Source organism: Coptis chinensis, chromosome 9 (assembly GCF_015680905.1).
Source record: "Coptis chinensis isolate HL-2020 chromosome 9, ASM1568090v1, whole genome shotgun sequence".
Classification (NCBI taxonomy): Eukaryota; Viridiplantae; Streptophyta; class Magnoliopsida; order Ranunculales; family Ranunculaceae; genus Coptis; species Coptis chinensis.
In genome coordinates, this window is record NC_141464.1 from 2,747,115 (window position 1) to 2,771,342 (window position 24,228).

Genomic DNA, 24,228 nt, shown 5'->3' on the forward strand with positions numbered 1-24,228 from the left:
TGGGGGAGCTAGGGGCTCCACATTTGTTGATACGGGTGAGAAGGTATAAGCAAGGTAAAAGGAATCGATCACTATCAAATACTTTTCCTATACATTTGTTTCTTCTTATGAGGCGCTTTACCTATAAATGGGAAGAGTAGAATTTTTGAGATCATGCAAAACAACAAGGCAATAATACTGACATTGACATGCATGACAACGGAAACAATTCGGAGTCCTGTTCTTAATGGGAATCAAAATGCTTTTTGCAATACGAGGAGGTTGTGTTGAATGTGCCTTTTGATACTCTACATTCAAATTCACTGGCCAAAATCACCGATGGAACTCAAGTTATAGATTGATGTCTTCTTTACAGTTGAGGTAACAGTGATAGCAATGGAGTTACTACATCCGTTGGGGTTTTGGGAGCATACACTTTTTTCTGAGGTTCAAATTGTTGAAGTTCATTGCTCGGACGATAAAAAATCTGAAAATTGGAGTTGAAGGTGTGCATGTTAGAGTTATTCAAGTGAAAAATTTAGAAAAACAATTAAGCTTTATATGTTGGTGCCTTTAACTTAATTACTCTGCTTTACTAATGTAATTTAATTAATTGTGTAGTGTTATATTTTTTTTTTGTAACATATATTGATGTCGTTCTAACTAAGATTGGTTCAATTTGACGCCCAGAGGGCGTGCACTATGCTAGTAAGCTTAATAACATTGTTGTTGGGGGCCGTGCCCTATTAATTTATTACAATGCATGGGGCAAGGCATGATGTTATCATTCTTTTATTTTTGGTACCAAAATTGATATTATTCATTATGATCAATCTAGCTAAGAGGGCGTGCTTGATAACCAATTTTCCCACTAGTAAATTGGCTATTTTCCCGATTAACAGGCTATTTTCCACTGCTTAATAGTTTTGAATTTATGAATGTTGATACATTTAAGTTAGTTTTTAATGTTCAATTTATATAAAATAAAATTATAAATATTAATTAAGTTCAGTGTCCTTTGCCGCGTCCATGTCCTACCTTTTAAAGATATAACCGAGTCACCGTGTCTGCGTCCGCGTCCGTGTAACATGGATTTAACATGTAGACTGTTTTTTCCTATCCTCCATGTTACTTGGTATTCAGTGTGATATTCATGTATTAGATTCAATTGACACTCTACCAGTCCTATTTTAGTTGGTAGGGTGGTTTTGTGAGTTCAGAGAAAATTGTGGTAAAACCAATATTCAATCTTTGATGTTGTTATTCCAAGTAATTGTAGGACAACTATCTCAGAAAATGCTTGATTGAGTTGGTTGCTTGGAATCATGCTTTTTGTGTGGTTTTCTTGAGTTGTGTTGTGTTAATGAGGCATATAAAAAAGATTAGTTCTATAGTTAGCAAGGGTTAAACAAAATTTTATTATTGAACATAGGTAAGTAGAGTAGAAAGTAGATCAAACAAATGGCGTTTTAATAGCTCAGGTAAATAAGTAGATTACTTTAAGTGTTTAGCAGATGGAGAAGTCCAAAAATTTTCTTCTTAATGAATTGTTTCCAAAACTAATCTCAGCATATAGTTCATTTGTTGTTGAGCAGATCATCACACACATGTTGCCCCGCTTAGAATCTTTTGCACTTCGTCTAACCTGCCACAGTTCAAAGGTCAAAGCCCTTGACCAGCTAATTTATTTCGTTGCTGCACTTCGGTGCGTTTCTTTTATTTCTCTGCTTACATTGTTGTCTCAAATAGGAATTTAGGCCACTCTTTGTTACATAGAAGTTTTACAAAAAAAATTTCTCGAGAAACCTTTTGGCAAATGGATACACAATAAAATAGTTGTGCAACCAAAGAGATAACATTGTAAGGTAACAATTGAAAGCTATGATGGCATTGGTATTTGTTTGAAGTAAGTTATTGGTTTTACTGCTTAAATTCATTCTAAGCTTGGAAGACTAATATTGTCTAAACTCTAAATCTCTTATTCTTATTCTTTTTTTGCATGAATACCAAGTTGTATGTAGGCTATCATTTATGCATATTTCGTTATCGTTATAAAATGTTTTTGTTTTGAATATTAGGCTATTAATTATGCTTACATGTCTATTGTTTAAAATTCTATTCTTTCAAATTATAGTCACCATGGACCAACAGAGAACTGTGAAAATGCATCGACCAAGGTGCGCGGGAATAATTGTGCACGAATGGTTGACGTATATTAGGTATGTTGATTCTTTGACGTCATTTTGTTTCCTACTATAAACAACCACTTCAAAATAAAATGACTAGAAATTCCCACATAGGTCACACATTTGAAAATACTTGGGTATGTATACCAAGATGAATGCAACAAACAACCACAAACAACATAATAAGCACCTCATAACAAAACGTGTCGTAGGCACGGGTGATACCTAGTATATCAATATAACAAGGGAGGGAAGTTTTATGACCTACGGCTAGAATTCGATTTTAGGGGGTATAAATCAAGAGTTACAATAGTGTCACCAAAGCAAGTGAGTTGGATTAGAAATTAAAGGGGATATTAATCATGGAATATTAATAGTGAAAACCTTTATTAGAATAATTAGTGCATTAAATTTGCAATTAAGATTCACCGCTCTTAATAAACTTATTAATTATGCCATAATTATTGATCGATTTTAGGGGTATAAATCAAGGGTTACAATAGTGCCACCAAAGCATGTGAGTTGGATTAGAAATTAAAGGGAATATTAATCATGAAATATTAATTGTGAAAACCTTTATTAGAATAATTAGCGCATTAAATTTGCAATTAAGATTCACCGCTCTTAATAAACTTATTAATTAGGCCATAATTAGTACTAAACAGTTCTCCCAAATTCCAAAACCCTTCGTCTTTAAAAAAAAACAATGTAAAAAAGAAAAATAATTTTAATTGTGAAATTAAACCTAAAAAACCCTTTGCTTACTAATTCTAAATGGGTTACAAAAACCATTCGCTTTGTCTGCCGCTCCAAGTTCTCAACATAGAAATAAAGTCCTTACTTCTCCCTCTTGATTCTTTTTTAACTTTCAGTCTTCAGCACCTCTTGGAGGCACTGATTGTATTTAATCATTTGTTAGTATTAATCAAGCTATTGGCATAAGCAATAGGCATGAGATGAATTGATCTTCTTCAATGCGGCTGATCCATCACATGGATTTCTCATATTCAAGCCTTGAACAATAAGAGGTGTTGGAACAAATGGCCATTAGGTAGACGTTGACGGATGAAGCTAAGAAATTATATATTCCATTTCAATCCATTCATGGAGTAAGTAAATTAGAGATCAACCTCGACATCAAAAGCCGCATGTATCCAGCAAAGCTCCACTCTCTTGCATAGAGTTGGGCGGTTCTTTTGAGAAAGTTAAGACGTGGGATGTGGTAGAGTCTAATTCCATATTCGACAACGTCATCCCCTCCAATTTTGGTAAAGTTAATTAATTATTTAGAGAAATTAGTATGAATATTTCATTGATTCAATGATAGTGGGTTTAGGATAAAACAACATTGCATCCTTTTTCTTTTTCTTAGTTATATGATGTTTTTATTAGTTAACAACATTGCAAATTTGCCAACTACAATTCTCATAATTCTTTAGATTTCGTTTGAAAAGTCTGGGTTTTGGGGATTTAGTTCCAAAACTTGAAACCAAATTTTCTTTGTTGCAAGTACGTTTGAATCCATATTAGGGAAGAATGTCATCACGGGGAAAAAGCCTAAAACTCCCATGAATTGCGCTTGAAAAGGTTAGTTTCTTCATCATTATTTGATATATATGCAGCGAGAAAGCACTCATTTTCCATTTGTTTGTGTTATATATATATATATATATATATATATATATATATATATATATATATATATATATATATATATATATATATATAGTCTTCTTATTATTAGTTGTGCTTGCTCTCATGAGCACATTCTAATGTTTGTTAAGGCGTTGCATAAGTGATAATGAAATGAGCAATACCAAATACCAATAGAAAGGTGAACCAAATTAAAAATCACTTTTATCTCAACCCTCAAATCCTTGGGAAGAATTATTTTGTAAGGTCCATTGTAGCATAATCAATGCCTTCAGTAGCAGTCTTAAGTGCCTTCACAACCTAAGACCACGAAACTCCGGCTTCAGTCATTAGGGATTTGTCAACATGTTTTTAATGGAAGATTGTAGTGATAATTTGTTACTAAATTATTGCAACTTCAAAATGGCAAGTTGAGTTCAAATGTTAAAGTTTTTATTGTAAAGTGTTAATAAATTGACGCATCTTGAAACATCAACTTTGATTGTGATTTTTGCTATAATCTTAATTCAGGCCACATATTGTATATTAGCGTGATGAAAATTATAATTGGTTTACATTTGTCTTATTTTTATTTAATTAACTCCCAAGGGAGGTTTGTGACAGAGTTGACTCAACGCATAGAGTCGAAACAAAACAGAACCATGGTTTTCCATTCACTTATTTATCTCTTTTACTTTCAAAGGTTTTCTGGAGCCTCATACAAGTAAGTTGTTCCCTTTTCATTGGTTTTTGGATCTCTTCAATTCTTTAATTTTTGTTAAATAAGGTAAAAATTTCTTAGATAGTTGGTATGAGGATGTGTTGTCAACAATGTAGCAAAATTTCTTCATTGCTATTTCAACTACTTGCCATAAAAAATGCATTTAGTTAGTGAATCATGCATAAATAGCGTTAGGACAAAGAATAATATTGTAAGCTATTCCAGCTATTTTAAAGTTATTATTATTATTTTTAGCATGTGGTGGTTGTAGATGGTGAGCATCACAACTAATTGGAATGGAACTTAGTGGTATACCTATGCAATTTCGCATTGGAGTAAGAAAGTGAAGGTTTGACATTTTTATTTTTATTTTGCTTGAAGGTTTGACATCTTAGCTAGGTGGACATATGCCATGGATGAATGTATGATGGAAATATTTGTTGGTAATGTGTGGTTAGGCCACAACAGTAATAATTGTTTCAAAGACAAAGCCTATAAAAAAAAAACTAACATTTTTGCTTAACAGGTTGAGAAATGAATGTTTTTGACTTTCTCTCTTCTTACATACGATGTGTTTATGTTCAAGTTAAACATAAAATCTTTGCTAGCAAACATGTTCATCTGTTTGTCCTATACTCAACTGTGTAGTCATGACATGAGAGATGGTAGGTGAAAGTATTGGCAAACATGCAAGTTGACACTACCTAATGGGGGGCGAGTGAAGCTATAAGGCTTGGGGTGGTAGGCCAAAATAATGGCTCGGGCATTGCCTAGGCACCACCCATGTTGCCTTTAATGGTGTAGGCTGTCTTGGTGTCAGTAAAAGAATATCCCTTTCAGGAAATGGGTTATATATAGTTACTCTGAAATGTATGTCGGTTGTACTGCTCAGAACTTCTTTTCGTCAAGCGTATAACTTTTAGGATGTGATTTTCGAAAACCGTATTTATCATTCATCCAGTACTCAAAGTGTTCAATAAGTTTGTTTCAATGTCTGACTTCATCAAATTTTGAGGTTTAGTCAGTCTTTCGTTTTCCATTGTGTATATTATTTTTATTGTATTTGTTTAGCAAATAGTTGTGATTTTCATTGAATAGACTACGTTATTACTTAGGGGTTTGTCTTAACTTGGGAACCAATCCTTTCCCATTTGTTATTAATTACTACTATAAGCAGCAGTTCTACTTGGCAACTGTTTTGCATCATTTTCTGGATAAAAGGTATTATGTTTTTTTAACAGATTCAATCACATTAATTTTTACATTATAGTTTCATCACATTTAAATTTTCATCCTTATTGGATTCTTTCTTATTGGAGACGAATACATGGCCAACAAAGCCAATAAAGTCATTTCTACGACACCAAAAGTGCACCTCAGTTAACAGGAAAATCCAAAGTGCTTTTGGTAGAGAAATCCCTAAGTACTTGGTAAAAGAAATTTTCTATTAACACAAATGATCAGGTGAGAATGATGCTTGATAAAAACCCCATATAGCGGCAGGAGACTTAGGAATGATAATTGATCCAAACCCAAAGTTTGCTGATGATTGTAGCTATGTGTTCTTTCATTTTATCATAACATTAGTTTCTTCATCCACGACTTTGTGCTTGCTTAGTAGCCCTAAGCTATGTGCAGCAATGACTGCATCTACTACAACAATGCAACGTTTTTGGCACAATTTCCAGATTTGGCAGAGTTTATGTTTTCTTAATAGGAAGGAACCATGAAACAAATGGCCATATATTGGACTCATATTTGTATGAAAAGTTCAATGTGTATAATTTCTGCGGGTTGTTTTGGTTATGATTGTGTGATTAAGTTCTTGCAGTTTGATAATTGATTTTAATTACACTCCATGAACTTTTTCTTCAGCTTGAACTTTAATCAATTGTTTTTTGTTCCTTAAAATCAATTTGTTATGAAATGCATAGTAATATATATATATATATATATATATATATATATATATATATATATATATATATATATATATAAAGGAGGGTTAAAGGGAATGTTAAAATTTAAGATCCAATGGGTATCTAGCTAAAAGATAGACTTACAGCCTCTGTGCCGAAGGCACGAGCATTACCTAGTCAATATAATAAGGGAGCGGAGTTTTACACTCAACAGTGGGGATTCGATTTTAGGGGTATAAATTGAGGGCCACAATTCGGCCAACATGGATTAGGAATTAATTAAATGGCTTAATTGTGAAAACCCTTCGTCCCTTGGTTCTCACTTAAGAAAAGGAAGAAACCCAAAGGTTTTTCAAAACAGCGAAAACATTTTGGTTTTCCTTCATTCTCTCTTCCTCCACCTCTTATCTGTGGGTGTTCTCAATTCTCAACTCTTCATTTTCGTGCACCAAACCAGGTACCTTCTCCATATCTCTTCGAAATCATCTTGCTTAATCATCTTATTCTGTTTATTTTTATTTTTGTTGTTCTTTTCCCATCTATTTTCATCTTCTTCCTCTCTGTCCACTCCAGTTCTGCTCAATTCAACTTCTGATATCTATGACACCATGATTCAAACCCAACTCATGCATATCGGGTAAAGCATCTATCAGACTTTCTTTTTTTGTCTCCGTTGTTATTTTTTCCCAAATTTTAAATGGTTTATGTTTTGATTCAATAAAACTATTGCTTTATTTTATTTAGCTAACATTTGGGTATCACAGAACTACAGAACTGTTGAGTTGAAATTTTTTCATGTCTCACTAATTTGTTTGGGTATCACAATTCACAAATCTCTTAGATTGCAACTTCATAACCATTTTCTTACGCCATCAAAAGCTTAAAAGCATTTTGGAATATCATGCGAACAGTCTACAAAACTTTTGATAATTGGTAAGGATTTGGTATTTTCAGTACATTTATTGCCTTCTAATAATTCTATTGATTGTTTTTGGGTTGAACTCTTGGCCCCAAAATTAATATGTTTAACATTGTTTTCATTGCTTTAGAACCACTGCAGAAACTATTTTAGACATTTTTTATAGCAATGCATGATCTCAGTAACCTTTGTGACTATCAAAACTACTTACTCAACGAAGAGGCCAATCATTGATATCATGTTTGACGATTAATATTGAAGTTTCATGTGCTGTTTTTTTTTTCTATAGAATAGTCTTTATGTAGAGGACATCATTTCAAAATATTTGGTTGCTCTGTATGTTAGTGGTTGAATTTGAGTATTGCATTGTGTCTCCAACATCCAAGAAGTCCCCCATGTATCTCTTTGCAATGTGTCTCCAATATCCAAGAATTCCCCATGTATCTCTTAGGTTCCGTTCTTAAAATTTTATTTATTTATATACATGTTTTTATTTTTATTTTAAAAAAAGTTTCGTTGTCTTCCCTGTGCACTCTATGTTTCATTGTCTTCTCCTGAGTTTTAGGTGAGTATGTACACTCTAGGTTTTAGACATTGTCTGCACACTCAAATGAGCAATATTGTAAGGTGGACTACACGCAAAATATATGTAGGATGTGTCAATGACTTTAGCCATGCAGTTAAAATACGATGATTACTAGGTGGTATTGAATGGATTTACATTAGTTATCAGCTCATCTCGACAAAATTCGTTAGGTGGACATCTGTGAAGCTAGAGTTAAAAGTATATTTTGACTCCACCTTTTGCATAGATGAAGTGGTAATGGACACTAAATTTCTATTAAACTTTATGTAGAGTAGTTAAACTACATTCGGAATAGTTTTTTATATTGGACTTTTGTATTTAAATTGGTATTTTTACCTTATGAATTTATATACTACGTACAAATGTTTTGCAGAGACCTCTTTGCTGAGATTTTACGATTAACCAATGTGCGTTCAACACTGTTTGATAAGGTAAATTTCTATTCAACTTTATGTACGAGTTGTTAAAGTAGCTTTGGAATGGTTTTTTATATTGGACTTTTGTATTAAATTTTTTTTTCTTGGTCAATGTAATTACATACTACTTATGTTTTTCAAAGACCTCTTTGTTGAGATTTTAAGATTAACCAATATGGGTTCAACACCGTCAATAACGTCTTGCTTCCTCTAATCATCAGTTAATGAGTTCTAGAATCCACTAAATGTCTTAAGTTATATTAGTAAACAAAAAAAAAATTGCTATATCTAAATTCATATCACATTTGGCTAGAAATATGCCGATTCCATTTAATGTATATTGAAACATTTTTCTTGCTTACCTTTAAAGTAAAGAATATCTCCCTGAACCAACCAAGCTCATTCTGGTTTGTGTTTGCTAAATCAATAAACATACTGAAGTCCTATAATTTTCAGCAATGTCGTAACTTATTTTGTAAGAAATTAGAGATTCCATTTGGAAGTGGTAAATGTAAATGGGTTTGGAATCTCTCTGTTACAACAGGTTGCGGGTGCAAAAAACTAAGATTCATGCCAATCTTTATTCGATTCCACTGTTCTCGATTAATCCAAGACACATGCTGCAGGTATATAGTTTCTTTCTCTTTGTATATATGGCTTAATTAGCATGTCGAATTTTGGTGATTTGGGTGTTTGTCCTTGGAGTTAAAGTAATACTTTCCTTTATTGCCTTAGTCAGTAGGGGCCTATAATGGTAGAACCACAAGGCCCTTTCTGCGATTTCTGCTCCCTAATTCTTTGTTAATAAAATGCTTTGTCTTGCTACTCCAATGCATAATCTACTCTTCTTATTTAGGATGAAGACTTTCTAGAAGGTCCTATTTGAATATGGTTCTAACTCGAGTGGTAGTACGATAGCTTGCGACAACAAAAAACGCTTTCATAGTTGAGCTCCAGATTTGGAATTAGGCGTAGGCATTATCAACAGTCTACAATTCACTTAGCTTTATAATCCGGTGAGTCTATAGATATTTCTGTGTGCAAATGCAGAAATAACTGATAAGAAACATGATACTATGCCAACCATCAAGCTGTTTAGAGCCTTTACGTACTGCTAAAAATATTTTATTGGTCTTAGAGGCTATACTTTCACTCGAGTGGAAGAACCTTATTAAAGTGGCTCATCATATGTTGTTCAAAGTTTACTATTGTTTTACTCATCCAATATCGAATTTCTTTCATATCCATTTCATGCTATTGTTTTTAATTGTCTTATTTGGTTATTGTGTGAATAGAGGATAGTACATGTAAGCTATCAAAAAAAGAGGACAGTACATGTAAGCCTTAAGGTAGATGCAATTGGAAGTTATAGTGACTCAACTGTAGCAACTTTGATTGACCCAAATAATGAGTTGTATTGGCAGCCATGCAAGTTTTCTGATATGCAGTTCTTCATATTGGGGATGCGTATTGTGATGCGTCCCAGTTTACTTTAAAATTAGATTACTTTTGATTGTTAAAATATATTATTATTATTATTATTATTTAGCATTGCAAGGTAGTAGTTGCAGGATAAAAAATTCAAGTTAATTTGATTGGATTGGTGGTGCCGATTTTCACTTCCAACAAATGCAAAGGTTGCAAGTTCAATGGAGAGCGGATGGAGGACTCTATATGACATGCAAGTTCAACTTATTAGATGGAAACTGCAAACTATGTTTACGACTCTTGCGGAAGCTATATGTGATGAATGTATTCTTTTTTCAATGAATGTATTTACCAAGTCACTACAAATGAATGTGTTAGTTCAATGTTTTGACTAACTTTATTGATAGCAACTCCAAGAACTTTGTTTTTGCATTTTTCATTGATTTATTAAGGCTATGATGGGGTAGAAGTATCTTCATTTCTAGACATGCATGGCGCAGTAGAAAGTTTTGAACGTTTAGCTCTTGAAGTCGTATCAAAAGTTTGTTGATGTATAATATTGATCATAGAAATTTCTAAATAGATCCTTTCGTCTTAATAATCTATGCTAAATTGCTAATAACATTGTTCAAACTTGGTCACAATATTTGATAACTTTGCCATGTCCAGCCCTAGAAGCCACTTCTCTAAAAGTTGAATTGCTTGAAAGAAGTGCTTAAGATCAATATTAGAATGAGTAAAAGCAATTTGAAGCATCCGTGCTGAAGGCACGGGCATTACCTAGTATATATATAGAACAGAGAAGGTTACATAGATGACTTGTCTTCCTCCACTACTTTTGAAAGCCATGGTGGAGGAATTGATAACCTTCTTGCTGGAGATAACTTATAGGCAAAAGAAGCTAAAACATGTGCTACTGTGTTTGCACTTCGGGGTACATACTTAATATTTACACAATTCATTGATTTCATAAGCCTAGCAGCATCAATGAGGATATTTTTTGATATCCATGAGATACTTGTCTCCTTTTCCTCCAAAAAATCGACTGCAGCTTTATTATCCATCTCGATTAGAAACTTGTTGGGTAACTGGAGTTGTTTGCACTAGTTAAGTGCCTTGATAAGTCCTCTGCATTCGGCTGATTCAAGGTCGATCTGGCTCCCAACCAATATCAGTTCTTGCATCAATTAGGTTTCCATTATGATCTCGAATAGCATAACCATAGACCTCATCCATTCTATACAATTGATTTCAGATTCATGATTATCTGTGTCTATTTTAATTGCTAAAATTATTGTTTCACTACTACAGAATGACACTTATACCACTATTTTTAAGTGTGGTATAAATATATTTACCACTGTCATACAACCGTGACAATAGGTGGTGTGGTATATAATAATAGCAAAACTGTGGTATATATGTTTAACGGATACCACGGTTTTTCAAAGAACCGTGGTTTGTATGCCCATTATATACCACGGTTGTCAACAGAACCGTGGCATATAAACTATTGAAACCATGGTTTATATTAGTGTATGTGTTATAATACCGTGGTATATAATTATACTAAACACTACGGTTTATGCCAAACTTTGGTATATATATATATATATATATATATATATATATATATATATATTAATAATAATGCTAGTAACAGTCTTCCACTTAAAAACCGAACCTGCATAACAAAATTTACACAGCCTGCCTACATACAACATTTTCATCTTCCCAACAAATTCCAAAATGTACAATAAACTATCAAACATTGCAAAAAAAGATAATAATAATAAAAAAAACTTCCATTAATTTTTTGAGTGCACTAAGAAAACAAACTTCAAATTCCTTTTCATAAATTAAAAAGGTAAGACTCATAAATTAAACTGGAAGGGTCCGAACATAGCTAAAACTCATCCTCATTAAGCCTCCATTTTTGAAACACCCCATTTTTCTGGATGAACTGAATAATATCGAGTCGAACACCGTCAAGTTCATCTTGCGTGTATTTCTCCTTCAGTTCTAGTTAAGTTACATGGCTGACATATCCCTTATCTTGAATCACCTGCAAGAGAGAAACCGATAAGAACTTCCACATTCTTGACTGATGAATATCAACTATCAACCTTAATAGAACATAAAATAAAGAACATGTACTCGCACAACATAGACCAAAAAGCTAGTTTAGGAATATAAGTGATTGAATGCCGCCTTCTTTTAAAATCTTCAGTAGATTACCAACAACATTTAAGATTATTGGCTTGAGACCTAATGTGATGTATACATGTTTAAAGATAACACATGTCAAATGGTAGTGTAAAGTGCTACAAGCTTACAATGAGGTAGAGCAATCAAACTTGAGTAATTGTCAATGAATGACAGCAAAACTTAACTACAACTACACCACCTATTGGAAAAAATTAAAAAAAAAATAAAAATAAAAAATAAAAAAATAACTACACCAGCCATGAGTCAATATTTGACGAAGTGAAAGAAAAAAAATATGAAAACACTTACTTTGGCCATGACTTAATGCCGAAATTCAGCAAACCTACAATACTATTGGCGGTTTCATTCAGATAGATCCCTTACCACCACAAAGATATTAGGAACATGCATGCAGGCACCGTTTAGGTAGGAGGAAAACTCCTATATCTAATGAGTCCAATTAGTGGATCACTTTTATGGTAATCTTAAAGGCTATGTAACCATCCCATCAAATAATAATTTCTATATTTCTGATTTTCTGTGATCATCGTAATTTAATCAACTTATTTTAGCTTTGACCAAATATACCAAGGTGGGAACAGTTGAATTCTATGACCTTATTCCCTTCCAATTTCTAACATGTGCAAACTGGCTACTAAAAGTGGAATATATGTTCAAAAGTATAACCGGGGCCTTCTTTGTTTTAATCAAATTACTAGAAGCAATGTTTTCAGTATATATAGATTACAACATTTAAGTGTCAGGCAGCCAACATAAACCCTACAAGGTAAGTACCAACTCTACCCACTTCGCAGTCATTGAAAGCATTGAATTCACAGAGGGAAAAATCCTGATTGACCTTTCTTCACTAAAACTGTCGTAACTTCCTTTTTATAACTTGGATTAGTACAAGGTAAATTGGGTTTGAAACATAATTAAATTACCTACAGCTAATGTTTATACCATGAAAGCAGATTCTTAACAGAAAATTCACAGAACGCGACCAAACACAGAACTTGGTCATAAAAATCCTAACGGACCTCTCTGTATTAAAACAGTCTTAACTTACTGTGTAGATATTGAAACGAGGTGAATCCAACTGTATTGGAAAGAAGACTTGCAGATCTAAAAATGTTATTCAAGCCCCCGAGACCTCATTCCCAAGCATGATTTTTCAGGACTCTTCTGAACCGACCCCAGAAAACTAAACCAAGAAAACTACTGCTTATGTAGCAAACCTGAAACAAACATCTCATAGGTTCACAAACAAAGATTAACAATCAAGACCTCAAACAGGGATGCCCCCTCAAGTCGGTCAGTTTTTGTCGCATTAAAGACCCATAGCGGCACATCAACTCTTCTAACCTCTTCTCAGATAGAGAAGTTGTTCCTCTCACTTGCTCATGGAGGAACCCGGTTTGAGTAGTATCCCCTCCTCTAACCCCGAAGGTCTTTGGGCTAATAACTTTCAATGCAGTAACATTCATGTACAGATCTCCATGAAATATTTTACAAGGGTAAACCACCAAGTTTTAGTTTAGAGAAGATTTTTTCTACATACAAAGCCTGCTTTAATCTTACTATTCCACTTTGTAGTTCTAATAATACAACTAGAGAAGTTAATTATAATTGGGAAAGCTATGCGCTTAAGCGTATAAATGGGCAATCTGATTTACCAATGAAAACAATGAACAGAGACCTCTTTACAACTTATTTGGTCCAATTAACTCAGTTTGTTTTACAGCTCTTGCCTACATGTTTTGAAACTATAAAACAACCATTCACTAGATAAAAAAATACTAAATTGAGAAAATATTACTTTAAATTGGCAATTAGACTGAATTCGGATTTATGTATATTGGAATTTAGTATTTCTTTTTATTTTTTTTGTGGAAAACCTAACCTGCAACAGAAAGTAGAGGACTATAAATAGTACAAAGTACAAACCCTTAGAGTGAAACAGCCCAACCCGACCCTGCTTTCATGCATCACTCCTTCCGCTTGCCGTTCCTGAAGTAGAAGAAAAACAAGTACAAGAAAGTAAGAATCAACAGTGTCATTGTATGTATAATAAGCAAAAAGCAAAAGGAAACTGATGAAGTTACCAAAAGGATGTAATCAATCAAATGGGGCAAGTTTCAGTTAGAACATCCATTGCTTCCGGCCTCGAGATTAGCTTGGAGCTACTCTTAGTTGGCGTATATATTTTTTTTTGCTAAAAGGGCCCATTTTCTAGATCCTATTACCTAACTTTGAAGAGAAAGTGAAAAGAATACATGTCATGTAAACCCATACCAAAAACAGGATCATTCTGCCCATACCCTCCATTAAAAATGTTGTTGCCTTGGTCATGTATGCCTTACTTCTTAATATAAAGTACAAAGAATGGCTAAGGGATAAGAGTACGTTAATTATCACTAGGAATACTAAGGAGCTAATATTTCAAATACATATATTGTACCCCCACTTCTTTCTCCAAAACACCAAAATATTCTACAATTCAAGTTTCATCACATAAGTCTTTTCTCAATATTCCATATATACTAATATACCCATCTTCATGTGTACAACATTCTATTGAGAGATCATATCATGAATCTTCACCTAACAATTAAAAAATAAAGTTAAGAAGCCATAAATTAGATAGCAATTAAATGTGCAAGAAAACATAATTGTAAGGATACAATTGGTTTTGAAAAGAAAAGAAAGTTAGTTACTTAGTGCGCTATGTAACCAACACTAGAAAACAAAGTTAAGAAGCCATAGAATAGATAGCAATTAAATGTGCAAGAAAACAGGAACTTCAAGGAATAATTGATTTTGAAAAGAAAAAAAAACATATATATAGTTACTTGGCACGCTATGTAACCGACACTAGTGTCGACACACACAACAACAAGCTAAAAACAGATATAGCGCAAACTGACTGAATGAACTAACTTTTCATCCTAGGTCACTATATCCCAAAACCCAATCTAACTAAGAAAAAATATAGCGCAAAGTCAGACCAGCAAGTCTGCTTTGAGCAGACTGCAGCACAAGTCTTGTATATAAAACCCGACACCAAAAACTGCAGCACTAAAAACTCAATGGAAGATTTTAACAACTACTTGCCTTATTAGATTATTGAAGGCAGAAATTGTAAATCTAAACTTAAAGTTTTTCTTGGCACTTCAAGCAATAAAAAATCCGACAAACTCCACAAAGAACCATATGTTAATAAGACCAAAGATCGATCTTTGGCACATTCGAATGCCCAAGTCTTGAAAATGCCGACCTATGTAATTAGTGACCACTAAGAAAATAACAGCTTGCTTTTAAACTTTCATTACCAAACAAATTTGAGCACCTCCAAATAACTATAGTCGATTTGTATAAACCTTAACATTTTAACAATTAAGAATTGGAAAACAATAGGTAATGAACCCTAAAAAGACACTTAGACACCTAAATCGAACCCAAATAGGCAAAGAACCACCAACTGAATGAAACTCAACATTAACCCCAAATTAAAAAGATAAAAAAAAAAAAGTAATCCTAAAAGGATGGAGGACGATGAAGCACCTGTATTTGAAGTCGATCTTCAGCGTGAACAAAGTTCTACTTTAGCGGCTTCGCTCCTCCAATGAACCACTTTGGAACATGTTTTGTTTGATTAAGAGATGAAAATGAGATCCAACAGAAAATTTAAAGCTTTCCAAGAACTTGCAAATCAACCAAAAAATCAGCAACAACATAAAACCCAAACGCAAAAACCAATAGCGAGAACCATGGACCCTTATGGCCTATTGATGACTTAAGTAAATCTATGTCTTGCTGAGCACTAGAACATAAAACTTTCCTCCCAAACTGCGTGATAAGAATTAAGAACAGGATTGGCAAAAATAGGCAGAGTAAACTAGCTACTCAGTTTTGCAGATGAGCTAGAGTTGGTTAAATTAATACCATGTATCCAAAAATTGATAGAGAACATACGACTTATGCAAATTAGAACTTAGTGTAGCTAACAAACAAGAATAATCAAATCTAATTTTCTAGATTAACGAGGAATCATATCAAAATAAAATCAAGGAAATGAGTGCACTTAACTCTAGGCCTAATTTCAAAAAGTGTTAATGTCTCTTGTCTTGTCTACCGACCATTCCCTCCACATTCCAATACAACCTCTTCCATTTCCAACGCACATAGTGAAGCTACATCAAGTATGGGTAACCATGCTCACAGTATTGCTATGATGGGCACAAGTGAGTGCATAGAAAAAATAAAACAGTAATAAGTCAGGGGCCAACGGAATTAATAGATCAATGTAACATGCTTTCATTATTTAAGGTAATCTACTTTAGAACAAAACTAAGTGAAAACAATTCATACCCATTAAATTCAGTCCAAGGAAAAATAAAAAGTAGGAAAATGAAAGAGGAAAACAGTGGATACCCCTTTATTTTTATTATCTTCTTATCCTCCCCCGGTAGTCTTCGTGAGAGGTAATAAAAGAATTTATGATGGTACTTCGTCACTTGGAGTAGACCAGCTATTGCTTGGTTCAAGATGCTCACACACACAGTAGTTGACCAGTTATATTGAATGTAATTAAAGTGAAGCAACCTGTTAAGGATTTGTTAAGCACATAGTGGCTCCGAGCAACTTTCAAGATGTGAGAATTGTACTCAAAGGACACTACTACGATTAACTACTACCACCAATATAATGCTAATTGCAAAATCAGAAGAAGACCAACATCAAACAAGGGGTGGGAAATACTATTGCTAATGTTAACCATCATGCTAAAATTGATCACTGCCAGTATACACACAGCTTTGAAATAAACAAAAGCATTGGGAGTGCAGCATAGACACAGGCACACCGCAGACACGTCATTACACCGTTAACCCATTGGGAGTGCAGCACCAGTACCCCAAAAAATAAAGAAAAACCGATAAAAAAAAAAAAATCAAACCCTTCAACAAAGTTCAGGAACTTGTGAAACATAGAATTCCCAATGGATTTCACAGCTATATACCATTTTAGCAAATATAATAAAAGAGGCGGAAAGTCGAGTATCCAAAAGCGTCAAAACCAATCAAAGGCAAAATGGGTAAAAAGAATTACCTGCAAACCAAGCTCGTTCAGAAATCCCCAAAAAATTTCAGCGAGTGATTGAGTAAAAGAGAAGCATCAGTAACTTCCAAAGCTAGAAGCTTGAAGCCTAAGGCTTTGGCTAGGATTCTACACAATCTGTAAAATCACAGGTCTGAGCTTTCAAACTACCATAAATCACAAGCCATGCTTCGAATTTGAAGAAGATAAAGATAAGAATAACTGACCTGGTTCAATTGGTCGATGTGAAGGCAATCGACTAGATAGTTCTTACCCTTTTCTCATCCTCCAGCTTTCTCTTTGTAACCGAGATCTGAAAACCGTTTGCAATCCTCTTTCTTCCCCGTTTGCAATCCAATAAGAAATGAAAAAGACTGGAAAAAGGAAAGAGCGCGAGAATGGAAAACCATGCTCTCACTTTCCACTCGTGTCTCTGGGCTGTGTTAGTGAAAATAATGAGCGCGAGAATGGAAAAAAAATGAGCGCAACAGTGAAAAGGCAGTGAGAACGAAAATGAAAAGCTAGCCCACCACCTGAGCGACGAGTTCCAAAACTACCTTTACCTTCGTCTATTTACTACACCAAAATCCGTCCCCTATTTTAGGTTATTTTAGGTTAGGTCAGTATACGACGAACTTATGCCATATACGACGGTTTTTGCAGTCCTAAATTAAGGACGGTCACGACAATCCTAAGCTAGTGTCGTTTTTCAGCAATTCTGGTGTAGTGAGAAGAAGAATTGAAGAAGAAGAAGGAAAGTAAGAACTAACAAAAGAAGAAAGAAAAAAACTTACCTTCGTTTTAGATGAAGAAGTACTGGTTTGAGCCAACCACTTCCCTCCTTTGAAAGTCAGAGAGAGGAGTGTGGGATTGGTTTTATACTGTTTCTTATTTTTCAGTTTTTTTTCTTTTTTATTTTATTTTATCCATGTGTTAGTCAACCGTGACAAATTAATTCCGATAATTATCTAAAATTTAAGTAACATATAAAGTACATGCTAACGCTTTATAAACGTTAATAATTGTGTCACGGTTAAAAAAACGTTACAAGTGAAAAATGAGAGCGTTACAAAATTACCCTTTTGGTGTAGTGGGGAATCCAATTTGAATGAGTTTTGTATTGTATTTTTTTTTTCCGCATATTTGACTATTTGGCATAAAGTCATAAACCACGGTAGAAAGTGGAAAATTTATATACCACTGTTTATGTTTAAGGTAGTGGAGATGTGAAGTACTCTCAGTTGAAAAAATAAATGGCCCAACTTATCCCACGGTTTTCATGTAACTGTGTCATATACAAGTAAACCAATGACCAAAGAAATTTCCGCCGTGGTATATAAGTATTTCCCACGGTTTTTGGAAGAACCGTGGTATAAACGTTCTTATTGACCGTGGTATATGTGTCATTCTGTAGTAGTGTTTCCACATTGTAGTGGCCCATTTTATAACAGAGAACTGGGTCAAAAATGAGGGGTAACTGGGTAGGTTGGGGGCGATGGAATCGGGCCGCGGAATCCTAAGGCAGACGTGGGTCGAGGTAACGGTCGACGAGGTCATCGGATGAAGGGACAAATGGATGGCCCAGATAGAGGGTGGAGAGGTATAAAAAGAAGAGAGGAAGACAGGTGAAAAAGGCCGCTCCCAAGAGAGAGAGAGAGAGAGAGAGAGGGAAAGAAAGGAGGGAGGAAAGAAAAGAGAGAGAGAGAGAGAGAGAGAGAGAGAGAGAGAGAGAGAGAGAGAGTTTTTGGTGTTGTATTTGAGAGCCACTAGTGCTTTATTCTAAGAGAGATTTTTGGTTCTTACACACATCAAGCAGTATAGACCTGCAACGCAATTGTTTTCTGAAATATTTCATTAACTAGAAATACATAGAACTATGGTAAGCATTTGGCAAAAACTAAAGGACCATACGATCATCAAATTAATTAAATTCGCCACCATAAACTTTTAGCTGATTAGAAAATCCTAGCCATCAAAAGATAACCTCCACAACTCCAATTTCTTGAACTTCTGCACCTTCAGGTCTATGTAACTTAAAGCCTTGATGCACAATGATAGGACGGGAAACATTAAGTAATGTGGGTATCTTTTCATTTTAGTAAGTGGGGTGAGGGGCAAATTTGGAACCCATGAATGTGGGTATCTTTGGCACGCTGTCACCCTTGATTTTGTTCACCACATGGCTGTTATGCAAGCCCCTGGAGCACTTGGACAAACTGCCCTGGGAGCTAAAAATCACTCTATTTTTATTAGTTTCTCTAAAAAAAAAAAGAAGAGTTTTAGTAATACACGTGGGCTTCTACTATGGTTGGTAGATTTCACCACCCAAATATGCCGGTGAACAAATTCGGACTCAAAAGTTAAAGAATTTCAAGATTTAGAGAAGCAATAACATCACCAAAACTTCATCAAAACCAGCAAAAAGAGAAAATCTATATTTGTGAACCTTTACCTTCCACTAAAGTACTAAGCATAATGCCCTAACATGAGTGCGTAGTGAACATGACTGGCAGCGTTTAATTACCCAACGTCACTTTCGATAACATTCCTCAGCAAATCCAAATGTCAAATTGAAATAGAAAAGATCATGTATGCCAAATGTTTCATCCATGTGATGCCAAATAGTCATTCTTAATGGTGTTATGGAAGCCTTGACGAACTATCCTCCATGAGCTAGTTGTTATGAACCAAACAGGTGGTGGCAAAATAAACTTGGAGTCACTTGGAAAACATTTGTCAAAATTACCTGACTTTAAATTAAATACACCAAGATCACAACCACCGTATAGTTTGTTTTCATATTCATCCAAATAATCATCAGTAAAATAGATAGAATCTCTTTTGCAACTAGGAAAATCATAACTTGATAGAGAGAACGAATTGTTAAGCCCCGCAAACAATGCACGATCCCCACCCAAGTTATTAACATCCACCCACTTAAGTCTAGCTTTTTAACTATAAAATTAATGGTCTTATACCTACTATTGAAATCTACTATCTAGTATTTCCTAGCTTTCCCATGTGTAAGGGTAACTTAACACCCAAGTTAAATTAAATACATAGATAAACTACTGGCTAGAGTATGATAACCTCTCTAACTCTTATTTTACAGCCTTCACTCTTCTCCTTCTTGGTTTCCCTCATTACAATAATGTCACAATTTTCCTAGAATCACTACTAATATGGTATCAGAGCATCAGATTCAAATATGAGTTTAATGGTATGCTAGGAGAGTTGTCTATCAAATTAGTATACAAGAAAAAAAAATCAACTTTTCAGTTTTCAGTATTAAAGTTTCAATTTTTCTAACAAGAAGAACAGGTATCAAGTTGTATTAAAGATTGCTGCTACATACGAGTTCAAAAAACAAAACAAGAAGGTGTGGTAAAAAGAACAACAAAGTTTGAAGTTCTCCCATCTTGATTCATAGACGCACGTTTATTGGTGTGAAATTGCATGTTTCCACTGGTGTTTGCTGATCTAGTCTTCTTTTTCTGGATGAATTTTTTTTTGGAAGCTCTTTGGCTGAAAAGGCTAAAACTTATCTGTCTTTTATTCTTTTTTGTGGTATTGTTTATGTGAGTTGAAGATTTTCTTTTCCGGCGAGCAGATCTGGTAGTGTTTTCGTTGATTTTATTCCTTTTATGCTCTTGGTTTTACTGTTCACCGACTACTGTTCATGATATTATTCGCCAGAGTTACTGTTCGTGGTATTATTCGCTGAGTTATTGTTCATCGAGTTACTATTCACCACTAGTTTGTTGATATGATATTCTCTTTCTCTCGATGAACTCTATTTGGAAACTCTTTGGCTGAAAAACTCAAGGTTTCCACGACTCGTTCATGTATGTTTCCGCATCCAAGTGTTTGTTAAAATGCCTAACTATGCTTTGTGGTACTTTTCCACTTACTGGGCGGCAACAATATGATTTAATAATATTTAATACATGTTCTGTTAGAATATTTTCTAACTTATGCTTTGTGTATTAGAGTTGGAGTATTGTTATTTGAAGTGGGCATTCGTTGATCTTTGGTCATATAAATTCGTTTTTGCTTGTTCCAACTAAATATTGGCGAACAAAGTATTTGTCATCTGTTTCAAGTTGGTATTGTAGGTTGGTTGTATAACTTTGGGGATAGTCAGTTTATTTATTGCGTTGGTATTATTTGGTTTCTTCTGTTTCAAGTTTAAGTCAGAATAGACAAGTCTTTCTACATTCCAACTTAGACTTGTATATTCCAATTTGAGGTTGGAGAATATGGAGATATGAGGACATTGAGTAATATTTGAGGCAAAGAGAATATGGAGACGTATGTGGAAGAGTATGAGATCCATATTCGTATGAGAAAATGGCATCCCCACTATTCAGTATTCATCTCTCAGGTTGCAGTCACGCCTAAATGACACTATTAAGTATTCATCTCGCTCTCAAGTTGCAATCATGTCTAAATTGCACTCGTGTTTTCAGGTAGCAGTCATGCCTAAAATGCACTTGTGTTACAAGTAGAAGTTTAGGCTTTAGGTAGCAGTCATGCCTAAACTGCACTCGTGTTTACAGGTAGCAGGTAGCAGTTATACCTAAACTACACTCGTGTTTATAGGTAGCAGGTAGCAGCCATGCCTAAACTGTACTCGTGTGTTCAGGTAGCAATTACACCTAAACTGCACTCTAGTTTTTAGGTAGCAGTTATGCCTAAATTGCATCAGTTGGTATTAGTATTTAGGTAGTAGTGAAGCTTTAACTGCACCAGTATTCAGGAGTACCCAGAACATTATTTTGTTGACTTCAACAATGATATTGATAGTAGCAGCCAAGAAGCATACATCAAACCAGTGTTATTGTTTGCAATTTAAGACTGAAACTTATTAATATAGAATAAATCCCCGAATCTCTCGACCGAATTAGAAACTTCTAATTCAATTCAAACACCGAATGCCATCAAACAAAACCCATATAAAAGCTTGGGAGAACCGAAAAAACGAGAGCTAGAGTTATTGCGCCGATCTTTGGAGGTTGAAACATTGGAGCAAAAATTGGAGGACAGAGACAAAGACAGACACGCCATTGGAGGATATTGGTTTCTTTTAATGGCTATCTTTTCTTCTACTTTTATTTTTCAGTCCATCATGTGTAACTAAATTCCAAACTAGGGCTTAGATGAAGCCCTAGACTTGCACAGGTTTGTCAAGTTGAATTGGTTTACGGTTCTCTTGAAATTGGGTTTTTACAGTTGATTTTCAGATTCTGGCCTATAGAAATACTAGCATTGATTATATCTTGCGTGTTCTATTCATGTTTAGACTAGTAAATTGTTGGATTAATTTTCTGTTAATATCAAAGCATCGGTTTTGTCGTTTAATTGAACCTGTGAGAAGTTGTGCTCTAAATGGACAATTTCTGCTAGGGGTTTATATTTTAGTTGTTGAAATCTAATCAAACTAATATATAGATTTATTTAAGAATTATATGATCACATCTCCGAACAAGCAAGGGTTACTTTTCCCTCATGCTACTCGTAATAAAAAGGAGAACTTTAAATTAATGAAACTAAGAAAATCTATAACGGTCTAGAGGTGGCTTCGAATGCCTTAGTGTTTTCTACATTGATGGTTTAATTCCAAATTTTATTGTTTTTTCGTAAACGAAGTTAAATTAAATAGCTTTAGTTAATAGTTAATTCAAACTCTATAAATAAATATTGTTCGAATTAGGATAAATAATAAGTTAGTACAGAATTGTTCTCAACACGCATTCCCTATGGGATCAACCTCGTTCTTGTGTGTCTATTACAATAAACTTTTTGCACTTGCGAGTATTATATAGGGTTAACTTAGTCTACATATTTAGGCTATTTAATTTTTTATCAATGGTGCTACTACCTTTTTGGGCTACTGTGAGGGAGTAATATTCACATCTAATGAATATTAGACACGTGTCCAGCATAAACAGAAATACCACACCGATCTCATGTCAATGTCCTCAAAGCTCACTTCATAAGCAACTCACCTTATGTAGGTGGTCTACTTCAACTTGCTCTAGGATAACGCAGGTCGAACAGACGATCTCACGCAGAATGCCTCGACTTATGACATCATCTCTTATCCATATGCAATCATTACCGAAGGTGTACTTTCACAAACCACTGCAGCAAACTACTAATCACTGCCACCAGCTACTAACCACTGTCGGAAGCTACTTGCCCATACTACTAATCCCCATCATCACAGCAGACCTATAAAGACAGGTCTCGCACTCCTCCTTAATCGAGACCCCACGTTTGTGGTACACTTTACACGTGGTGGGCGAGGATTCACTCTCAACATCTATAAATACCCCTCCTATGAACTATGCCAGACCTGATTCTTCTCTCCCCTCAGCATCGAGAGCAAGATACGTAGGCAGTTCGCTCCTAAGCCGAACTCGGTCCTAATAATAACCCTTTCCAGTTCCCATTCAACTGTGTATGTAAAGGAAAGCTGAATCACGCCTTTACATTGGCGCCGTCTGTGGTCTCGATTTCTTGAGAAACCACCTAACAAATCCAAACTCCAGAAACCAAAAGTCTCAAACCCACGAAGCATGGCAAGCCTCGAAGCTCAAGTCCAGAGTTTAGTCGGTCACCTAGGCACAATGAACGGGCACATTACCCTGCTCCAGTGGGAAAAGTCTCCAAATTAACAGTTTTTTGTTCTAATTTCTTTTGGATATTAGTTCGATCTAGTACAGGTCAATCAGGCTCCGATGCACACTGGGGGCTAGCCACAACCATTTCCGGACTGGGGCTCATTGTTGCCATCTAAACAAGTTCAATTATGTTATTATGATCCATGCATCTCCAAAATTACTATTGTTAGGTCGTAATAACTCTTTGGTGTTAGCTCGCATTTTGTACAGGTTCTTCAAGCTCCAAACTAGGGGCTAGCCACAGCCATCTTCGAACTGGGGCTAGTCATTGTCATCTCAATAGGCTCAATTCAGTTATTATGCTCTATGCATCTCCAGAATTACTACTCTCGCATTTTGTACAACTCGCATTTTGTACAGGTTCTTCAAGCTCCAAACTAGGGGCTAGCCACAGCCATCTCCGAACTGGGGCTAGTCAATGAAGCTCCTGTTAGAAAAAAAATTTAATTTG

General features: G+C 34.8%; 1 long non-coding RNA gene across 2 annotated transcripts; it reads right to left on the reverse strand.

Moving 5' to 3' along the window:
• Window positions 1-15,551: 15,551 nt before the first annotated feature.
• LOC147474393 (uncharacterized) lies at window positions 15,552-17,473 on the reverse strand. Of its 2 annotated transcripts, none has more exons than XR_015208196.1 (3): window positions 17,319-17,473; window positions 17,104-17,229; window positions 15,552-15,627 (listed from the first exon to the last, which is right to left on the reverse strand). It is a non-coding gene; the product is annotated as an uncharacterized LOC147474393 (long non-coding RNA). The 2 variants fall into 2 exon arrangements; XR_015208195.1 differs by lacking the exon at window positions 15,552-15,627 and adding an exon at window positions 15,860-16,599.
• Between the last annotated feature and the right edge of the window lie 6,755 nt (window positions 17,474-24,228).